The following is a 21,445-nucleotide window of genomic DNA, read 5'->3' on the forward strand; positions in this document are numbered from 1 at the left end:
AATGATCAGTACTTTTTGCAGTTGGGTCTGTTCGAGGTCGGATCACATTCTCACCACAAACGGACCGCTCCAGAGTTCGTTTGAAAGCGTACCGAGACCACCTCTTCAGGAAGGGCTCGGTACGCTTGTTTGGTCCGCTTTTGGTGCGCACCCGAGTGCGTTTGCTGCTTTCTCACCTGCCCAGTCGAACCGCACCAAAGGGGGAAACGAACTCTGGTACGATTCAACCGAACTAAATGAGGCAGGTGTGAAAGCAGCCTAAGTCCTCACCAGCGGGACCAGAAGACCAGTGAGGAAATCCAATAATAATGTTATTTTAAAAAGTATCTATTTTTACTTATCTTTCACATGCAAAAATTAAGTTGTTCACCGATAATCTTATAAATGTAGATTTATCAAAATTGTTTACCCCCCCCCCCCAAATAAAATAAAACAATACAATACATAATTTAATGACAAATTAAAGCATGCTGTTTCATTTAATTATATATATGTACATATATTTACATGTAAATATATAATGATTCAAATGATTTACTGACAAATTAAAAATTATCATTTTAATGACAATAAACATTTTTATATTTTTTTGTAGCAGATAAATTAATATTTTACTGTAAAATTAACATTTTTAATTGTTGTCATATATGTCTGTGTGTGTAATGAACAAATGACAAACTAAAAATATTTTTGTAACATATTTTATGTAATAAAAAAGCAATAAATATGATAAATTACAAAGTATTAGATTATATATCATGATGATCATCTAATAATTTTAATGAGACATTAAGAATTAACATTTTAGATATGTGAAATGCATTATAAAACGTCTTTTTTATGTATATTTTTTCTACACATATTTTATGTGGGTCACCAAAATTCCTGTAAGCTTCAAAACTCAAAACTTTGTCATTAGTCTAAGAACAGCTTGTATTGAAGGCAGTCTGAATAAACCACAGCTTTAACAGTGTTCTGCTCTATGATGTCATAGTGTGCATAAGCTCCGCCTCCGCAGAAGATGATCAACACCTGCTTCGACATCAGTGCTTGTTTAGCCCCGCCCACCGATTCACACACATAGTGTTTATGACAGAGGAGAACGTGCAGAAACCAGATGACAAAGATGCAGTGAAGACAACAAGATGCTGCCTTCCTTCTTAGGAAAGAGTGAATGAACTGTTCCAGAACGCGTCAGTAAGCACTAGCTTCTCTTCTCATTTCATATTTTTTTTTTATTTAATATACAATAAAAAGGCCTGTGATGTGAGTCCCAGTTCTCATTCAGCACATCCTAACACTCTCCACATCAGCGGAGTCCACCTGTAAGTCTGTGTGATTGCGTGTATGTAACGAGTGTGTGTTTGTGTGTTTTATTCCTCAATCCCGTGGGCAGACTGCGTGAATTAATGTCAGCTTTCACTCGCCCCCTATTTTTACGTTTGCTAATGAGACATGAGACTGGAGAAATGTAATTAGGATATCCAAATCAATTAGAGCACGTTATTCCTACCGCATCAAAGCTCAATGCAGACTTTCAGGATTGTACAACTCGTGTCGTACATAAACACCAGCCCTCCTCCTGTGATATTTCCATTAATGCGTGCAGTGCTTAAATCGTTACGACCACCGCTATTATCTTTACAGCAGCTGTTTTAATTCATTAATGTATTATGTGTTCATGTCTAGGCTATTTTATTCATAAACGTCACAGGGCAGCGTTGAGAACATGTTTCTGTGTGTGCGCAGTGCAGTCTCAGTCTCTCTCTCTCTCTCTCTCTCTCTCTCTCTGTGTGTGTGTGTGTGTGTGTGTGATGTTTGTGGGTTTGTGTGCATAAATAAAAGCAGCACATTAATATAGAACAGTAATGAAACTGATTTGGAACTACCTGTGCATTAAAGCATCGTAATGCATTCCTGCCAGCCAATCAGAATCCAGTATTCAGACCATGCATACATTTATATATTCCACATTTATGTTTAATTTATTTTTATTTTACTAACTTTTTACTTTATTTCTATAGAGTAACTCTAGTGCTGTGACAAACGTATTTCAATATAAATATACATTTTAATTGGAAATTACGTAATTTTAGTTACATATTTTTTTTTTTTTTTTTGTAAAACACTATTTGTACTATAGTTTGAACAAACATTAACTACATTAAATTTAACAGTTCATAAAAAAATTTTCTATAAAAATCTGGCATTATGTATTATAACTGATTCATATCATCCTGTTTTAAGCTACAAATAAATTTATAAATAAATCAAATTAATTAATTAATTGAATGAAAATATTTAGTTACATTGTATACATTTTTATAAAACTTTTATTTATTTTTTATTATAAAACATTAGTATTTTTATACAAATTAAATAATTAAAATAAATTAAACAGCATATCCAAAAAAATAAAATTAAAAAATAAAATTAAAATAAAAATTCTGTCATTATGCACTTGTCATTCCAGCTCCAATTATAATTACTTATTTTCATTATTATTATCTTATTTTACTATTGATTGGATTTTAATGCACAGTTGCTGTAGCTTCCGAGGTTAACATGTTGTATTACAAATAAATGTTTATCTGTATATTAATAAAATCTTGATTTTTGACTGAAAAGCTCCATAGTTTAATATATTTTAAGTCTTCTGATGCCACTGTATATGATTAACAGACAATAACGGAGGATTTTCATAGAATACAGTGTTAATACCCTTTAAAATGTATCCAAAACACATCAGAACAACACGAGAGTGAATTAATTAAAACAGATTTCTGAGTGAACAATAACTTTATAAGACTACATGAAACCTCCAGGCTTTACTTTACAACTCAACATTGTCAGCTTTTGAAATGTGTTAATTTAAGACAGTTAACTTTAAAAAAATCTCTTAACACTTACACAAACATTTAAATAACAACACATTACCAGAGTCAAGTCTCACACGTGCACTTTCTCTGTTTTAAAACACAATGTAACTTGTCTAAATCCAAACGAGGTGTCTGAAGTGAGTGGATTTTCTTGGTCTTGGTGCTTGGAGTTGGACGTTTGATGAGTTAAAAGCAAGTAAACTCAGCACTTAGCAACACATAACGATGTGCTAGAAACCATCTTAGTAACCATGCAACATCCATTCACAAGCACACACACATTTCCTTCATAAAATACACTGTGAAACAAACCTCTCTCGTCTGTGATAGAATAGGATTTAATGGCAGTATAAACAGACTGTTGTGTGTGCGTGTTGTTATCCTTAAGTAAAGACTGACTGCTTCCTAACTTAATTAAACAGGCCCTGTGGAAAAGAGACAAGACAAGAAGAAACGAGGTGAATGCAGGTCAATCAGGAGACAAAAACATTTTTATTTAATTCTGCTTTTGTTTACGTTTGCATAGTGATGAGCAGATTATAAGCCAATTAAAATGGCCTCTGATGTCATCTTTTAAAAAAACAGTAATGATGAATGATCAGAAAGTAATACAGTACAGTAATACAGCAAACATGAATTAAAAAAAAAAGTGCATGTTTCACTTATGAAGCTCTGTTTTTGATTCTTAAGTTAAAAAAAGGACGACAAGTGGGTGATAATACATTTGATTACTATTATTATTATTATTATTATTATTATTATTATTATTATTTTTACATATATAGCCTATAATTCTACAAAATATATTAAATTAAATTTAATTTAATTTAATTTAATTTAATTTAATTTAATTTTATTTTATTTTATTTTATTTTACACTAATATATAGGTGACAGTACACAATGACCGAATTAATTTTTTGGTATAAACGTTTACATTTTGATTAATTTGTATGAAAATATATAAGTAAGGAAAAAACGATCATAATACATGTGTGATATTATATCATATATGCTATGATATGATAAAGTGAGTCTGTTGTCCTGTGAGCTCTGATGAAGCTCTGTAAGTGTGTGTTTGTGCTGAAGTACAGTAGTTTCTGTGTGTTTGCTGACACATCTACAGCATTACTGATGGTCCCGTCACAAAGCAGCGCTGCTCGCTGATACATTACCGCTATGTGTGCTAAGATACCTAAAGAAGACTTTGGCGAAGTGGAAGTCATCCTTCCATTTAGACAGTTTTGCCTCCTGCAGTATTTGCTGGATGACAACCTAGATAACATGCATTAGCAGAGAGAAGAGCTCAGAGGAGCTTCTGAGGAAGGTTATCATCAAACACCATTTGTTCAGAAACATACGCCACTGTGCTGATAACAGAGAGAGAGAGAGAGAGAGGGAGGGGGAGAGAGAGAGAGAGAGAGAGGGGGGGGGGGGGGGGGAGAGAGAGTGTTCCTCAAGAAAGGTCTCGGGAGGCCAGCGCTTTCCTCAAACCTTAAGGAAGAATTTTACTAAGAGGTTATTATGAAAGATTTGCAGGCTGTGATCAAACTGTAAGAAATGTTTGAATATGGTTTAAAGCCCCGATTTGGGTCGTTGTTATTTATTTATTTATTTATTTTTTTCTTGCAGTAAAGTAATTTAGATTAAGAAATTTAATTTAAAATAAAATGCATGCAATATAATTTTTTTTTTTTTATTTTTTTTTTTTATTCTATTAAATGGATACAAGTATAGTTAAGGCTAGAGAGTTGGGGATAATTAAAAGAAATGTCACTTAATTCTATTGAATTAATAAATAGTAACAATTATAAATAATAATAATAATAATAAAAAAACAATAAATAAATACATAAAATGAACTAACTATCTAACTAGATTAGATTGGGGCTAAGATTGCAATTAAAAACAAACAAACAATAAATAAATAAATAACGAGTAGATGGTTGGGGTGAGTTGCAATTTTATTTTAAAAACAAGCGAACAAACAAGAGTAGTGAGGGGCTATATAGTTGCAATTTGAAATGTAATTTTAATAATACTAATAACTAGACTAGATAGATGGGGCTATTGTTATTTAATTTAAACAAACAAACAACAAATAAACTATAATCTCTACAGTAGTCAAGTATAGGCAAGTATAGGGGATAGTTGCAGTTTTGAAATCTTATTTATTATATTTATTTTAAAATATAAAACAAAGACATTAAATAAAATGCATAATGTACTCAAGGCTAGATGTGAGGCTACAGTTTTATTTAGTAGAAAGAAATAAAGAAAGAAAGAAAGAAAGAAAGAAAGAAAGAAAGAAAGAAAAAAGAAGTCAGGGCTAGAAAGTTTTGTGCAATAGATATAAAATTGTATTATTATATATATATGTATATAATTATAGATAGATAAAAAAAAATTTAAGTAAATTATTTAAAGTGTCAAAAATTAAATTGTAAAAATTATTTCATATATATATATATAGGCTAGTTTATGCAATAACAATAACTTGGTAAGGAAAACTTTTTTATTGCACAGTTAATTTCCACCATGACGTAGAAAAATAAATTAAAATACTGTCACGGGTCACAATTGACTTTTATCAAATGTTCCACTCTCTTTACAGACAGAAAATCAACAGTAACTTGATTATGCATTTCTCAAAATGAGATTAGTGATTTTATTTCTTTTTCAAAAGCACTGCAATTCAGCCCGTTTGTGGAAAGTGTCAGTAAAACTCAATATCTAGATTCAGAAGAGCTTGCTTTAATATGCTTGAACTCTTCTGTGTCCTGACTACACCTCATCATTGATTCATCACCTCACCTGTTTTATCCTCGCCTGTAGCTGATGTCTACACAAATGAGAGACTGCATCATTTATGCTCCTTTGTGTAAATGCTTCATCCTGACAATGAAGCCATTGATGATAATCAATTGATATTCATCTTTAGCCGCTGCTGCACAAATGTTGGTCTGATGCTAATATCATCGCTGTGAGATAAAGAGGCACTTGAGCAGGACAGTCAATATATTCAGCTCTCACGCATTAAAACCACATCATTCTTTGAGAGATCAAAGCATGAGAAAATCATTAGCATTAGCATCCCAAATCAACCTCAGAGACGTTAAAGGTGATGATGTGAATGTGCAAGAAGCAAGCTTTTCATTTTTATGTAATTTTACATCATATGAACTGTGATTTGAACAAATATGGTTCAAGAAAAGTTGTTCTGACATTACTTATTCCAGTCAGTGAGTTGAACTTGAGAACTGGTTAAGTCTGATTTTTGAACAAATCTTTTAGATTGACTCACTGAGTCAGTCAGTTAAACTTGTAAACCAGATCAGTCTGTTTTGTAAACAAATAATTTAGACCGAATCACTGAGTTTAACTCAAGAACCAGTTAAAGTCTGGTTTGTGAACAAATCTTTTAGGCCGAATCACTGAGTCAGCGAGTTGAATTCAGGAGCCGGATAAGTTTGTTTTATGAACAAATCTTTTAGACCGAATCACTGAGTCAGCGAGTTGAATTCAGGAGTCGGATTAGTGTGTTTTGTGAACAAATCTTTTAGACCCAATCACTGAATCAGCGAGTTGAATTCTGGAGTCGGATTAGTGTGTTTAATGAACAAATCTTTTAGACCGAATCACTGAATCAGTGAGTTGAATTCAGGAGCCGGATAAGTTTGTTTTATGAACAAATCTTTTAGACCGAATCACTGAGTCAGCGAGTTGAATTCAGGAGTCGGATTAGTGTGTTTTGTGAACAAATCTTTTAGACCCAATCACTGAATCAGTGAGTTGAATTCAGGAGTCGGATTAGTGTGTTTTGTGAACAAATCTTTTAGACCCAATCACTGAATCAGTGAGTTGAATTCAGGAGTCGGATTAGTGTGTTTTGTGAACAAATCTTTTAGACCCAATCACTGAATCAGTGAGTTGAATTCAGGAGTCGGATTAGTGTGTTTTGTGAACAAATCTTTTAGACCCAATCACTGAATCAGTGAGTTGAATTCAGGAGTCGGATTAGTGTGTTTTGTGAACAAATCTTTTAGGCCGAATCACTGAATCAGTGAGTTGAATTCAGGAGTCGGATTAGTGTGTTTTGTGAACAAATATTTTAGACCCAATCACTGAATCAGCGAGTTGAATTCAGGAGCTGGATTAGTTTGTTTTATGAACAAATCTTTTAGGCCGAATCACTGAATCAGTGAGTTGAATTCTGGAGTCGGATTAGTGTGTTTTATGAACAAATCTTTTAGGCCGAATCACTGAATCAGTGAGTTGAATTCTGGAGTCGGATTAGTGTGTTTTATGAACAAATCTTTTAGACCGAATCACTGAATCAGTGAGTTGAATTCAGGAGTCGGATTAGTGTGTTTTATGAACAAATCTTTTAGACCCAATCACTGAGTCAGCGAGTTGAATTCAGGAGCCGGATAAGTGTTTTATGAACAAATCTTTTAGACAGTAAGTTAATTTCCATAATCGGATCAAAAGAATCACATGTTTGTTGATGAATCAGTACTCACTATTTATAAGTCAATATTTTCAGTGAGTATGCTAATGTTTTATGGATTGGTTTTATGATATTTGAATGATACTTCTAATGCTTTACAGCCTCATTCCTCACTGACATTCATTATAGATATTAAAATAGAGGCCAGGTTATTCCTATACAGTATAACATGTTTAATTAATATTTTGTATATTATATTGGAAATGTTAAATAAGATATTATCAAATTGGGTTGACTTATGATTAAATAATGAATATGCAATAATGCACGCTTTAGTTAATATTTGTTATAAACAGACGCATTCCTTTAGGTTTTTGGCTGTAAGAGGTGTATGTGTGTGTGTGTGTGTGTGTGTTTAACACTGAGCTCTGTTTTTAAAGGTTCAGCTGGTTTAAAGACACCTGACAACAGGTCAAACTATGAAGATGGAGCTTCTTTGGGATTTTATATGACAGCTGATGGACGTTTTCAGACAGCCTCCTGTCCTCAGGACTGCGTTATCATCTCGGCAAGGTCAGGATCTGTACAGTCATAACACGACCACAGGTTGACATATTAAAAATGATGAAACCATGGGAAATGGGAAAACAATGGAGAAATTCCAAGGCCAACTATTGATTGTTTGATAACTTCTTGTTTGTGAGAACCTATATATTATTTGAATTGTACATATCATTTTCTTTTTAATAATATTCTTTAAATAATATTAGAATTACATTAATATTATTATTATTTAAATAATTACTAATATTAAATATATTATATTTGGCATGTCATTTCCGTGTTTTAATTTAACACCCCCCCCCCCCCACACACACACATATATATATATATATATATATATATATATATATATATATATATATATATATATATATATATATATATATATATATATATATATATATATATATATATATACTGTATATGCATTAAATATTGGGTATGTAACAATCATATTTGTTATTATTACTATTTAAAATATATAAATATTAAATATTATTTTTGCTATTATTATTATATAACTTCTGCTATATCATGTTTTTAATATAACATCTTATATTTACATTAATTATTATTATTATTATTATTATTATTGGACATGTAACAGTATTAAGAGCCACTTAAACCAACAAAAAATATTTAATAATTGAAATGTAAATATTATTGTCATTAATAATATTATTTAAATATGAATAAAAATTTATTTAAAAAAATACGTACACAATAAATATTATTTTTCAGACATGTAACTGTGTTCTGTATAATACCATAGTACAAGAATATTGTAATAATTCAATTACACAATCTATATCAAAGTCAAATGGAATCACATAAATATATATAAAATTTGTGTATTTTATTATTTGAATAATATGAACCCTTTGCTTTAATTAGCTACAGGTAAATATGAATGCATTTCTTTTTCTGTATCTCTAGTCATAAAGTTTGAACTTCAGAGTATGTGTTAATGTGACGTTTAAAATACAAAAAACAAACCCTGAATAGATTTGGTGCTGAAATGAAAATATTCACCTGCAGGCTTGAGAGTGAAAAGCACTGGAAAAGTTTTCATGATAATTAGTACAAGACAGAATTAGTGCCACACCATTTGAAGAACAAAACAGCATGTCAGTGAATTCTTCATCATTCATTCGTTTGAGTAACTGCAGACAGCTTTCAGATAACACAGACTAAACCAAAGTCACTTAGGAGAGCAAATGTTATTGCATTTTCTGGTCGCGGGAATTATTTCAGCGTTTGCTCAGGAGATGAGCAGAAGTTGAAAGCCAGGCCTAATGCATACTGCAAAAATCATCTGCTTTATTCACAGCACTGTGAGAAATTCACACTGCGCTTCTGGAGCGAGGAAAGTGTGGTAGAGACTTTAATCACGCTAAATGATTGAAAGCCTCTAACAGCGATGCTGCGTTTCTGAAGCTCAAGTCAATCAATAAGTAAAGAACGGAGAAAAGACAAAGTCGAGGAATTTATCGCTCTCATGCAGCACGCAGAATTTCTTAAGAATCTCTTACTCTGAGAGCTGATAATTGAAGACTAAAATAGAAACGAGTGCTTGTGGCTAATTAGATGTGATTAGCTTCAGTCGGTCCAGATGATTCTTATGCACCTGTCAGGATCCTCAATTACATCTGTCTTCTGCTCTTCAGAGGGACACTGATCCAGTAATTACACAGGTACATCTCCATGTGTTTCTCTTAATTATCAATCACAAATATCTAAAGACAAGATCTATTTATAGCAATATTTACATTCATACAAAATAAGGACGCAGATGGAGGTACATTTATGCTAGGAGATAGTAATAGCGTAGTACTCTGGAATATACAGTAGTATTAAATGATTATCATATTCATGTACCATGGCATTTGCATAATGAGTTATTTTAAGAATAAAATATAAAAAATAACAATACAGAAAAAGTTAATATTTAGATAATATAATTTGAATAATAAATTAATATAATATAAATTTAATAGTATTATGAATAATAATTGAATATACATATAATGTAAATTTAAATAAAAAATAATATTATTAATATTTAAGCAGGTCTATCTCCCAGAGAAGAATAACTGGGATTGACCAAAAAAAATAAAATAAATAAATAAATAAATGTAACCAAAACCAATATTTAATAATAACAATAATAATAATATAATATGAAAATTCTATTTACATTTAAAATATTATATACATAATATATAGCTGTATATTAATTCTAATTAATATATCTATCTACTATATATCAAATAACAACAATGCTTTATATATATATATATATATATATATATATATATATATATATATATATATATATATATAAAACATATAATATAAAGGATTTACTAGTTAATGCATAAGATCGAATTCGTCATTTTATGGAACCATTTAATGGAAAATTTACATTATTTTGAAAACATCAAATGCATATAATGCCACCAAAAGCAATATGAAATTGTAATAATATACAAATAATATACAAATAGTAACAATAAATATAATATAATATAATATAATATAATATAATATAATATAATATAATATAATATAATAGAATAGAATAGAATAGAATAGAATAGAATTCTACTTTAAATTTATATAAAAAAAACAAATGTTTGTTCATTCACCAATCTAAGGGTTTTTGCAGGTTTAAGTCTGGTGGTTTAATTGGTTGGCAGGTCAGTCTCTGTTTTCTGGGCAGGGATTTAACAACTCAACACAACTTCTCTTGCATCCCTGGAAGTTATTGTAGTGTCCCACTCAAGGATCCCAATCACAGACATCTGAGAAAGATGGAGAAGTCCGTCAGCAGAGTTTGACGTGATTCAGATCGACTGAACTGCTTTCATCCCGAAGCAAGCAATAAAAGAACCGCAGTTCACTACTGTTAAAATGCAATCATATATAAAGCCAGCGTAATACCAACATTTTTCTGCCTCGGGGGGAAGAGAACTCGACTGGATTAGATGAGGAGCCTCACCTGCGGGAGCTCGAGCGGTTTAAGACTCAGTTAGAGCGACTGATCCCAGTGAGATCTCTGATTCTCTCGGTGTCACTATACCTTCTGCAGGAACGACGGTGTAAGATGAGGGAATGAACGGCTCAGACTGGTGCTGAGCAGATAAATGATTGAACTAGCAGACAACCTGAGAGGAGATTATCAAATGCAATGAGCTACATTCAGTAGTATACAGATGTGTGCATCTATGAGGAAAGTGCTATCAGTCTGTGAAGGAGAGAGAGAGAGAGAGAGAGAGAGAGAGAGAGAGAGTTACTTAGCTGGAAATAGCCTAATGAATGGCTTTGCTTGTGAATGATGCATGGGAGGAATTCTACAGGTGCTAATGCATAGATATGATTTATAATCCAGCAGATATGACAGAAGAGTCACTGTGGAGGGATTATATTAGTATTAAAGGCTTCAACCTTTTATGCAAAGCGTGTCTAAATATAACACTATCATCCACACTTTCTTGATTAGTTCATCTCGGAAGTTTTCAAAAGAGATCCACATGTAATAGACCACAACAAAACAAATTACTGAGATATAAATAAATAAAAAACCCTGTATCAATGCGGCTAAAATGTGGGCGGGGACTAATGCACTCCATACATGCTGCATTCCAGTTATACTCAGAATTTGGAAATTCCTTAAAGGAACTTTTTTTTCTGAGTCCCGACTCAGAATTTCAGAGAAATTAGGATAACTCCAACTTCAGAATCCAATTTGGCTGCTTTAGTGCTTCAGCAGTAATAGAAAAAACAAAACAGTGACAATGTTTTGTTAATTAGCACATACAGTATTGTTCAAAATAATAGCAGTACAATGTGACTAACCAGAATAATCAAGGTTTTTAGTATATTTTTTATTGCTACGTGGCAAACAAGTTACCAGTAGGTTCAGTAGATTGTCAGAAAACAAACAAGACCCAGCATTCATGATATGCACGCTCATAAGGCTGTGCAATTGGGCAATTAGTTGAAAGGGGTGTGTTCAAAAAAATAGCAGTGTCTACCTTTGACTGTACAAACTCAAAACTATTTTGTACAAACATTTTTTTTTTCTGGGATTTAGCAATCCTGTGAATCACTAAACTAATATTTAGTTGTATGACCACAGTTTTTTAAAACTGCTTGACATCTGTGTGGCATGGAGTCAACCAACTTGTGGCACCTCTCAGCTGTTATTCCACTCCATGATTCTTTAACAACATTCCACAATTCATTCACATTTCTTGGTTTTGCTTCAGAAACAGCATTTTTGATATCACCCCACAAGTTCTCAATTGGATTAAGGTCTGGAGATTGGGCTGGCCACTCCATAACATTAATTTTGTTGGTTTGGGACCAAGACTTTGCCCGTTTACTAGTGTGTTTTGGGTCATTGTCTTGTTGAAACAACCATTTCAAGGGCATGTCCTCTTCAGCATAGGGCAACATGACCTCTTCAAGTATTTTAACATATGCAAACTGATCCATGATCCCTGGTATGCGATAAATAGGCCCAACACCATAGTAGGAGAAACATGCCCATATCATGATGCTTGCACCTCCATGCTTCACTGTCTTCACTGTGTACTGTGGCTTGAATTCAGAGTTTGGGGGTCGTCTCACAAACTGCCTGTGGCCCTTGGACCCAAAAAGAAAAATTTTACTCTCATCAGTCCACAAAATGTTCCTCCATTTCTCTTTAGGCCAGTTGATGTGTTCTTTGGCAAATTGTAACCTCTTCTGCACATGCCTTTTTTTTAACAGAGGGACTTTGTGGGGGATTCTTGAAAATAGATTAGCTTCACACAGACGTCTTCTAACTGTCACAGTACTTACAGGTAACTCCAGACTGTCTTTGATCATCCTGGAGGTGATCATTGGCTGAGCCTTTGCCATTCTGGTTATTCTTCTATCCATTTTGATGGTTGTCTTCCGTTTTCTTCCACGTCTCTCTGGTTTTGCTCTCCATTTTAAGGCATTGGAGATCATTTTAGCTGAACAGCCTATCATTTTTTGCACCTCTTTATAGGTTTTCCCCTCTCTAATCAACTTTTTAATCAAAGTACGCTGTTCTTCTGAACAATGTCTTGAACGACCCATTTTCCTCAGCTTTCAAATGCATGTTCAACAAGTGTTGGCTTCATCCTTAAATAGGGGCCACCTGATTCACACCTGTTTCTTCACAAAATTGATGACCTCAGTGATTGAATGCCACACTGCTATTTTTTTGAACACACCCCTTTCAACTAATTCAACTAATTGCCCAATTGCACAGCCTTAAGAGCGTGCATATCATGAATGCTGGGTCTCATTTGTTTTCTGAGAATCTACTGAACTTACTGGTAACTTGTTTGCCACGTAGCAATAAAAAAATATACTAAAAACCTTGATTATTCTGGTTAGTCACATTGTACTGCTATTATTTTGAACAATACTGTATGCTTGTCAGTGGTGCACAAAGAACTATCCGATTTTTGTGGACATGATACTATGGTTTTATTATTTAAAATACCACTTTTATGTGATTTTATTCAACCGGTATTGCTAACAATCAACACGTCTATCTTGGTTTTCCGGTCCACTTGGGTGTGACGTTGTTCCCAGCTCCTGGATTCAAAGCATTATTTCATATGCAACGATGTTACACAGTCAAAGCAGTGGGCGATTACACTGAAGTCTTTAAAGTGAAAATGGCCTTTAATTTCTAAACTATGACAGTTTTTGATGTAGTCTATACATATCCAACTATTGTAACCTCACCTCAGGAAACAACATAAAACTTTCAAACATGCAGTTCATGCCCCTTTTAATTGCACCGAACTGCATTGATTTCTCCAGACACACAACAGCAGGAGTCACAAAGTTAAATAAGATTTCGTTAATGAGGTGTTTACGGCTGTTTTCACACAGTTCCATTGCTTTCAACCACTAAAGTTTGTGTTCACCGAAGAATCAATATCAATCGTATACTGATATATCTCACACACACACACACACACACATACACTTACTGTACTAATGACTCGTTATTAATAACTCATCAAAGCATCAGTTTTCTCACCCTGTGAAGCGTAATTACATCTCACTTTTTTATAATTAACTACAGCGCAGCCCACATGAGCTGCCACTTCTTTTTTTTGCATACATGATTCAAAATATCTGAAGAGTAAACTAGTTCAGCTACGCATAGCTTCAGTTCCCTGGAAACACATGGACTGATCAATTGCTTTATTGTGTTGTAAATATCTTTGGATTAAAGCATTTAGTCATTTATGAAATGCACTAAAACATAATTTCACGATAGAACCTCATTAATTTTGCATATCAGTCTCACATTTAGTTGTTAAAATGACTACAGATCATGTTCCTCATGCATGGGAGGAAGTCTGACATCAGTGTTATAGCAACCAATGTATGTAAGATATGAACAATACTTCTGAACAAACAGAACTCATTTCATAGCTTACAAAACCTGGAAAACCTTATTGAATCTGAGAATGATTTGAATGACCCCAATGTAGTCTTTATAGCCATCTAGAAGACATTTCTCTAAGGCATCTTCTAGTACACTATGTGGACAGTTACTTGAGATTAAGGCTTGGCAAATGTGAATAGAACAGAACAGAATAGAATATACTTTATTGTTGAATTCCTGGGAAATTTGTCTTGGACACCTTAAATAGATACAGTAAATAAATAAACTGATTACACTGAGATTTGCAAAGTTTTCTGAAATGCTATATTTAAATAATCAAATTAGGCATTAACTAATTAAATATGCACTGATTTACATATATTTTGAGAACAAATCTTTGAAAGCTATATTAATAGTCTGGGTTAAAAAACATATTTGCATGGTATATCTTTTTTTATTTCTCTATAAATCTGAAAATAAATAAATAATTAAAAAATATACAGTTTAAGGAATAACATGCATAAATTATATATGAACAAACCACTCTGTAAAAACCTCTGTAAAAAAAAAAAAAAGAAGAAAAAAAAAAAAACTTTCAAGTTTGGTTGCTGCTGAAACCAAGTTTGGTTTTCTTCAGAAAACAACTTCTAAAGATACTTATTGTAATTGAAATCTACAGATGCAAACAGATAAAGTGCAATTAAAGCCACACTTAAGAGTATTTTTTCTTTCCACTAAGAAAAAAATCTCAAAACTGACCAATGCATGAAAAAAACAAACAAATGCATTCTGTATGCATTCATTGCAAGGCTTAAAACCAGCAACCCTTTGCCCCCTAACTTCAACCACTACGAAATGCTACTCTATTACTGTCAGGACGACTTCTAGAGAACAAAATCCAAGATTGGATATAAATCAAGCATGCCGGATCTGAAGGACATAACGTTTTTACAAAGTGAAATGCCTTTAGAATAATCTTTTATGTTGAGGTTTGGCAAAACATATGATTACCACAACAGCTCTGGAGTCACTTGTGTGTGTTCATGCCCAACACAAACCATCAAACACGCTCTTAATGACCCGTTGTCCATCAGCAGAGACCACTGAAGCGACTGCAAGGATTCAGTCAAAGTCCCTCCACTCCAAACCAAACTACAAAACGCTCTGATAAACCTGAAAGTATTTAAAGAGACAAGATAATGAATTGTTCTTTACCTGCATTTCACAACACTTCAATCACTGTCACACACACTCAGTGTGAAGGTATTAATATAGACCTGGGAAAGTTCTCCAACAGAGCACCGGCTGTCATCCTATTCAGCCGAGGCAAATCTCAATTAAATTAGCCTGAATAGGTGCACGCCGCCATGAAAAAATTACAATTCAGTACCCGGTCCTTTATTTAAAGGAATATGTTGGCCGGTTGTTACGGATTGGATGCCTAGAGGTGCTGCGTTTGCACAGAGCTTGAGGTAATTTCGCCACCCAAATGTAATCAACCAGAAGCACATTTAATTTCCCTCTACACAAGTGAATTAAGGCGGCGATATGTACGCACAAAGAGGAATATGATAATGGAGGAAATGGGGAAAAAATTAACTGAGGAAAAGTTTTAATTAGAAGCCTGTCCGAATAATTTGTTTAATAAACTGTTATCAGAACGAACGGTCCAACACCCTAAAATTACAAGACAATTATGGCTGCAGACTCTTTTTACAGTTTCATTAAGTTTACAGCTTCACAAATTGGTATAACAAGCAAGGACTTTTTTGTTTGTCACTGGAAAACGCTTAAAATTGTTAAATAATCAAGTGAAAGTGAAAGTGAAGTGACATTCAGCCAAGTATGGTGACCCATACTCAGAATTTGTGCTCTGCATTTAACCCATCCGAAATGCACACACACACAGAGCAGTGAACAGTCAACATAGACTTTTATATCAGAATATAGAAATAATTGAAGTTCGGTCATGATTGACAGCACTAACAGTTTTATTTGGGAAGCATGTCACACAAAGGTTTGAAGACTGATGTTTTTGACCTAAAATAAAGAAATCTTATACGCTCACTGACTATTTTCTCAGGCGGCAAAACATGATTCTTAACACCTTATTAATCAGAGTTTCCCAAAAGCATTGCAAGACTATAAGTAGATCATAGAGACTCTTTTGGAAAAGTTCATATCAGGGGTTTCTGCAGGTTTTATGAAGGTAAATGTAAGACTTTTTAATTACCTTGTTAAGACCAAGTAAAGAAAGTTTTCACGCCCCTGCCCCACTGAAAGATATTTGTTACTTTTAAGCATAAACAAACAAAAATTGAGCCTTCATATTTAAAATTTGAAGTAAATGTCAAGTAAATGCATCTTTGTTTGTTTAGACATTTTTATTGGAAAACAACAACAACAAAAGACTGACAAGGATTTCCAAGGCATATGCGATGTGATATTTAATGCAATGGCATTCTGCTCTGATTCAAGACCTTTAAAGACTTTAATTTGTGGAAGTTCAAATTGAGACTTCATAAGAATCCCTGATTATTATCTTGTTCTGGACCATGGACCATGGACTAAACACAAACGTTGTTTCCTGGATCCTAAAGCAGATAAATTGCATCCTTTTGTCTAGTGTTGAAATGCCTTTTCTGTTCAGCTAAAATTGCAGAATCAGCTGTAAGATATTCCTGATTAATTCAACAGCAACATTGTTTCAACCAATGGTGTGAGTAAAACCAAACACTGAAATTAATAAATGACACATTTCCAAAAACATGTTATCAAGCCTTGAGCTGAACATAACCAGTGATTATCATTTCTCACTCCAGTTTAATATAATTTAAGTTGTAACAGAGTGAAATATCTGTACGAGTTATTTTGTAATGAAAGAATGGAAAGGTGTAGAGATACTACAAGCCATTAGAGGGCGCTATATATGCTTACCTGTATGGCATATAAGGAAAAGCTGGCATGAAGAAGCAAGTCAGGTGGGGGGCACATGTTTCTTGGAGGCTACCTTGGAAAACTTGGACTCATTGAGAAACAGTAAGGTTTTAAGCTCAATGTTAAGAACAATTAATTTACCATGCGTCTTAGGGTGAAATGGAAAGCCTATTGGTTCAAAAGGATTTTGTGGTGGAGTGGATTTGTTTGTTTTGTTTTCTCCAGCCTGAAAGGACATTTCTAAAGAAGAGAGAAGTTCAACGTACTCAATGTTTTTCTTCATGGAAACCAATTTCAACACACTCAATGTTTTTTTTTTCTTCAGGTTGCATAGTTTCATCTTTTTCTCAGGACAAAACTTCAGCTCAGATAAGAACCTTTAATTAGTTTTTTTTTTTTTTTTTTTGGTGTGTGAAATCAAAGACATTGTTCATTCTCTAGTCCTTCAATTGGATATTTGTTATAAAGTGCCACAGAATTGGGGGAATCAAGTTCATTAAACTATAATTGATCTATGTGATAAACTCTCGTTAGTAACTAAATCGAAGAACAAAAAGAGAAAAGTTGAAGTTACAGCCATTTGATTATACTTAAGTTCAGTTGCTATCTTTTAATTTTTAAGTATTATAATTATTAGTTGCAAATGTAAGGCTAACAATAACAGATACAAGTTACAAGATACAAACATTAATATTAATTAATTCATGATAACAAATTAAACTACTTGAAAAGTCTTAATATAATCCATTTCTTTCTCTGTGATCGATTTCTATACGACGCAGTTTCAAAATAATTTTTTCCAGCTGTCCTCAACATTTTGGGGTCGTGACTCACCAGTTAACCCACTATCCTACAGTATAGACAGTGATGAATAATTCACAACGGTGAAGAAAAAAATAAATAAATTAAATTCAACCCAGACGGCACATGCACCTTCTTTCTCTTGCTCAGAAATGTAGACGTTCACATGCTGTCGATTATTGCACATTATCTTTTTCTTCAGAGATGAAACAGATTTTTTCAAAGAGCTCCTGGCTTCTTTAGTTCAAAAGCCCATCTGTGAGGGTACAAAACGCCACGTCAGATAATTAATCCAACAAGCTGTAGAATAAAAGAAACGGCGGCTCAGTCAACGAACGTACAGGAACCATTGGCTTTTGAACAATCAAACATGTCCGTGCGAACATATGCTAGAGAGACGGTGGAAATCAGACTTATTAGACAGATCAGGAGACATGCATACAGACAAAACCATCTGCAATTTAAAGAAAATGGTGACAGGAACTGGAGGCCCATGATGTACAGCAGGCTAATGAAAACGTATGTCTCATCACAGGACTTCCCCGGCGCTCGGGCCTGTATCTAATGGCACTGTCAAGGCGAAACAGGAAAAACACAAGACGTGAGATCAAGGTTCGGACGGGCCAGACAAATGACAGAGGTTAGGAGTTACACGGAGCATCTTTCATCGCGTCCTTCCCAGCATCACAGCAGAGATGAGAAAGAGAAGAAAAATTGAAGGTACTGTTGGGCGCTAGCGCTACGTATGCATTAGAGAGGAAAGCAATATGCACTTTTACATTTGATGAATGACTCTGCTGGGATATCTAATCCTCTTCCTCCATCACCTCTCTGGAAAAAAAAGATTAGCGCAAGCTTATTTTAGAATTCAACTCCCTTAGTCAACATCTATTTTATCCATGCAAACGAGATGGGAATTAAAAGTACATTCGCTGAAATATTGCACTATTGGATTTGTAATGAAATGATATTCATTCACGTTTGCCAGACAGTGAGCTGCTGCAAAGATACACTGACTTTTATATTTAATGGCATGAAAAGGCCTCAATTTAATTCTGCTTCTCATCCCGGCAGCTAATAGAAAGCTGGGTTTTAGATATAAAAACATGGGTAGCAGTGCTGGAGAAACTGCTCTTAAATACAGCTTACTCAAGAAGAAGTTCAACTCCAGTTAATTTACTCATTTTAAACAGGTGTTAGTCACGTGACAAGGTGCTAGCAAAAAGCAACATGAGGAAAAACAGTAAATAACCTTGTTACTGGAAAGGCAACTATTTTTAAACGCCAAAGTGATGTCATCCTACAGAAAACATAGTTAAACAAGTTCACTATGAAAAAAAATCTGAATTTCAATGAAAAAAAAAAAGCTTTTTATACAGTGGAAAACTGTAATCTAACAGAATGTTTCATGTATTTTACAGTACAATACTGTTTCAAAAATTAATCTTATAATAAGAGTGAAAAACCATAGATCAACCTAGAATCTCTTGTGTGACATTATATAAGTTATAAGTTAAAGGGGGGGGGGGAGGATGCTCGTTTTCACTCAATCTCCTGTTAATCTTGAGTACCTATAGAGTAGTACTGCATCCTTCATAACTCCAAAAAGTCTTTAGTTTTATTATATTCATAAGAGAAAGATAGTCTGTACTGATTTTTCCCGGAAAAACATGACCGACTGGAGGCGTGACGTGTGGGCGGAGCTAAAGAATCACGAGCGCCAGTAAGCTTTTGCGTTGAGAGCGTTTGGAAGCTGTGACATTAATGTGAGGGAAAACCCATCATCCAAAACAAACCATGGCTAAGAGTCAGATTAAGCCATTTATTTATGATCCAGAATCAGATCCCGAGGCTGAAACTGAACGAGACGAGTGCAGCAGCAGCAACGACTCGCTCCGAACGGGGCTTGAACCCGGGTCTCTGGCATGGGAGGGGACGCACTAACAAGGAGGCAGAGATATTTGAAGCAGTTTTACTCACCGCCTGCGGTTCCAACACACAATCATGACCCTTTTTTGTTGGGATTGCATCATCCTTAAGAAATAAACTATACGCAAATCCGTTGTCAAAATGGGCCTTGTTTGTAAAACAAGCATCTTCGAAATGCAGGGAACAAACACAAACACTTGCACAACTCCGTTGATGCTCTGTAAAAATAAACTCCATCCACTGGTCCCTTAATGCTGTTTCTCTTTTGGTAATCTGTTCAGGGTTGTCTTGCCCTGGCAACCAAAAACACACTTCTTTTGTGACATTTGGCGTCGCTCTCGCTCTGATCAGTGAAGTCTGTTGTGCTCTCAGTGCTCTGCTATACGGGAGCGCGCGCTCTTCCGGCAGACGTGCCTCAAGACCCATATAAGGAAATTCAGCTCCATCTAACGTCACACAGAGCCATACTCGAAAAAAACTTTCCGAAACTTGTGACAAACCGGAAGAGGTTTTTTTGGAACAGAAATACTCCTTCAAACGTACAACTTAATTTTTGAAACTTTGTCCATGTTTAGCATGGGAATCCAACTCTTTAACAGTGTAAAAAACTCAGTATGCATGAAATAGCATTTCACCCCCCCCCCCCCTTTAATGAAATGCAACAGCAAATTTCTGGCAACCACAGCTGCTGTATTTTTTTTTACCGTAAATTTCACAGATATCTCTTATAGTGTATCATTGCAATCACTATACTAAAACACTGTATTCAGTTGGTGTTTTATAATGATTTGACGTGTCTCTCCTCCTAATTTCATACTGACTTATTATTCCTCGTGCATTGTAGAACAGGAAACACAGGAGTAGTTAAATGCGATGCCTACAAGGATGTAGACTTGAACACATGTCTTGATTGAGACACTAAACTTTCAAGGTCTAAAAACAAATATGCACATTTAAATATTTCATATATATAATACTGACTGTACATAAAGCTCCATTAAAGTTTAGTCCATTCAATTACTGCTCTTTATTGCACAACATAAAATATAATGTTTTATGGTGCTATGGTAATGAGTGGTGTGATGGTTAAACCCGTTCTACTCGAGCTGCTTACAGTCTGAGCCGCAGCATCACGGAGGGGTGAATCCGGAGCCAAGGATGTCTACATTACCAACTGACGTCTGATCCCGCGGCTCAATACCGGATTACAAGAAAGAGGACAGTGAGGTCATGTGCAATTACTCAAATGAAGCTCTGCATACGGCACTACATTAAAGGCCTCTGAAAAAAATCCAATTATGCCAAGGCTTGAAGACTTTGTTAACAATTAAAGTGCCATGCATTATAGGGATTTGAGATGCGAAGGTTGCCAGTTTGACTTGGGATGAGTGTTAAAATATTACCATATATTTGACCCAAACTGAAATATTGAATATTATAAGAATAATATGGTTTAATA

The 21,445-nt window shown here is 34.1% G+C and overlaps 1 long non-coding RNA gene across 2 annotated transcripts; it reads left to right on the plus strand.

The window, feature by feature from the left end:
* Window positions 1–1,098: 1,098 nt before the first annotated feature.
* LOC127948573 (uncharacterized) lies at window positions 1,099–18,995 on the plus strand. Of its 2 annotated transcripts, XR_008152115.1 has the most exons (3): window positions 1,099–1,197; window positions 7,769–7,901; window positions 18,593–18,995. It is a non-coding gene; the product is annotated as an uncharacterized LOC127948573 (long non-coding RNA). The 2 variants fall into 2 exon arrangements; XR_008152116.1 differs by lacking the exons at window positions 1,099–1,197; window positions 7,769–7,901 and adding an exon at window positions 17,303–17,358.
* Window positions 18,996–21,445: the final 2,450 nt, after the last annotated feature.

Source organism: Carassius gibelio, chromosome B1, assembly GCF_023724105.1.
Source record: "Carassius gibelio isolate Cgi1373 ecotype wild population from Czech Republic chromosome B1, carGib1.2-hapl.c, whole genome shotgun sequence".
Classification (NCBI taxonomy): Eukaryota; Metazoa; Chordata; class Actinopteri; order Cypriniformes; family Cyprinidae; genus Carassius; species Carassius gibelio.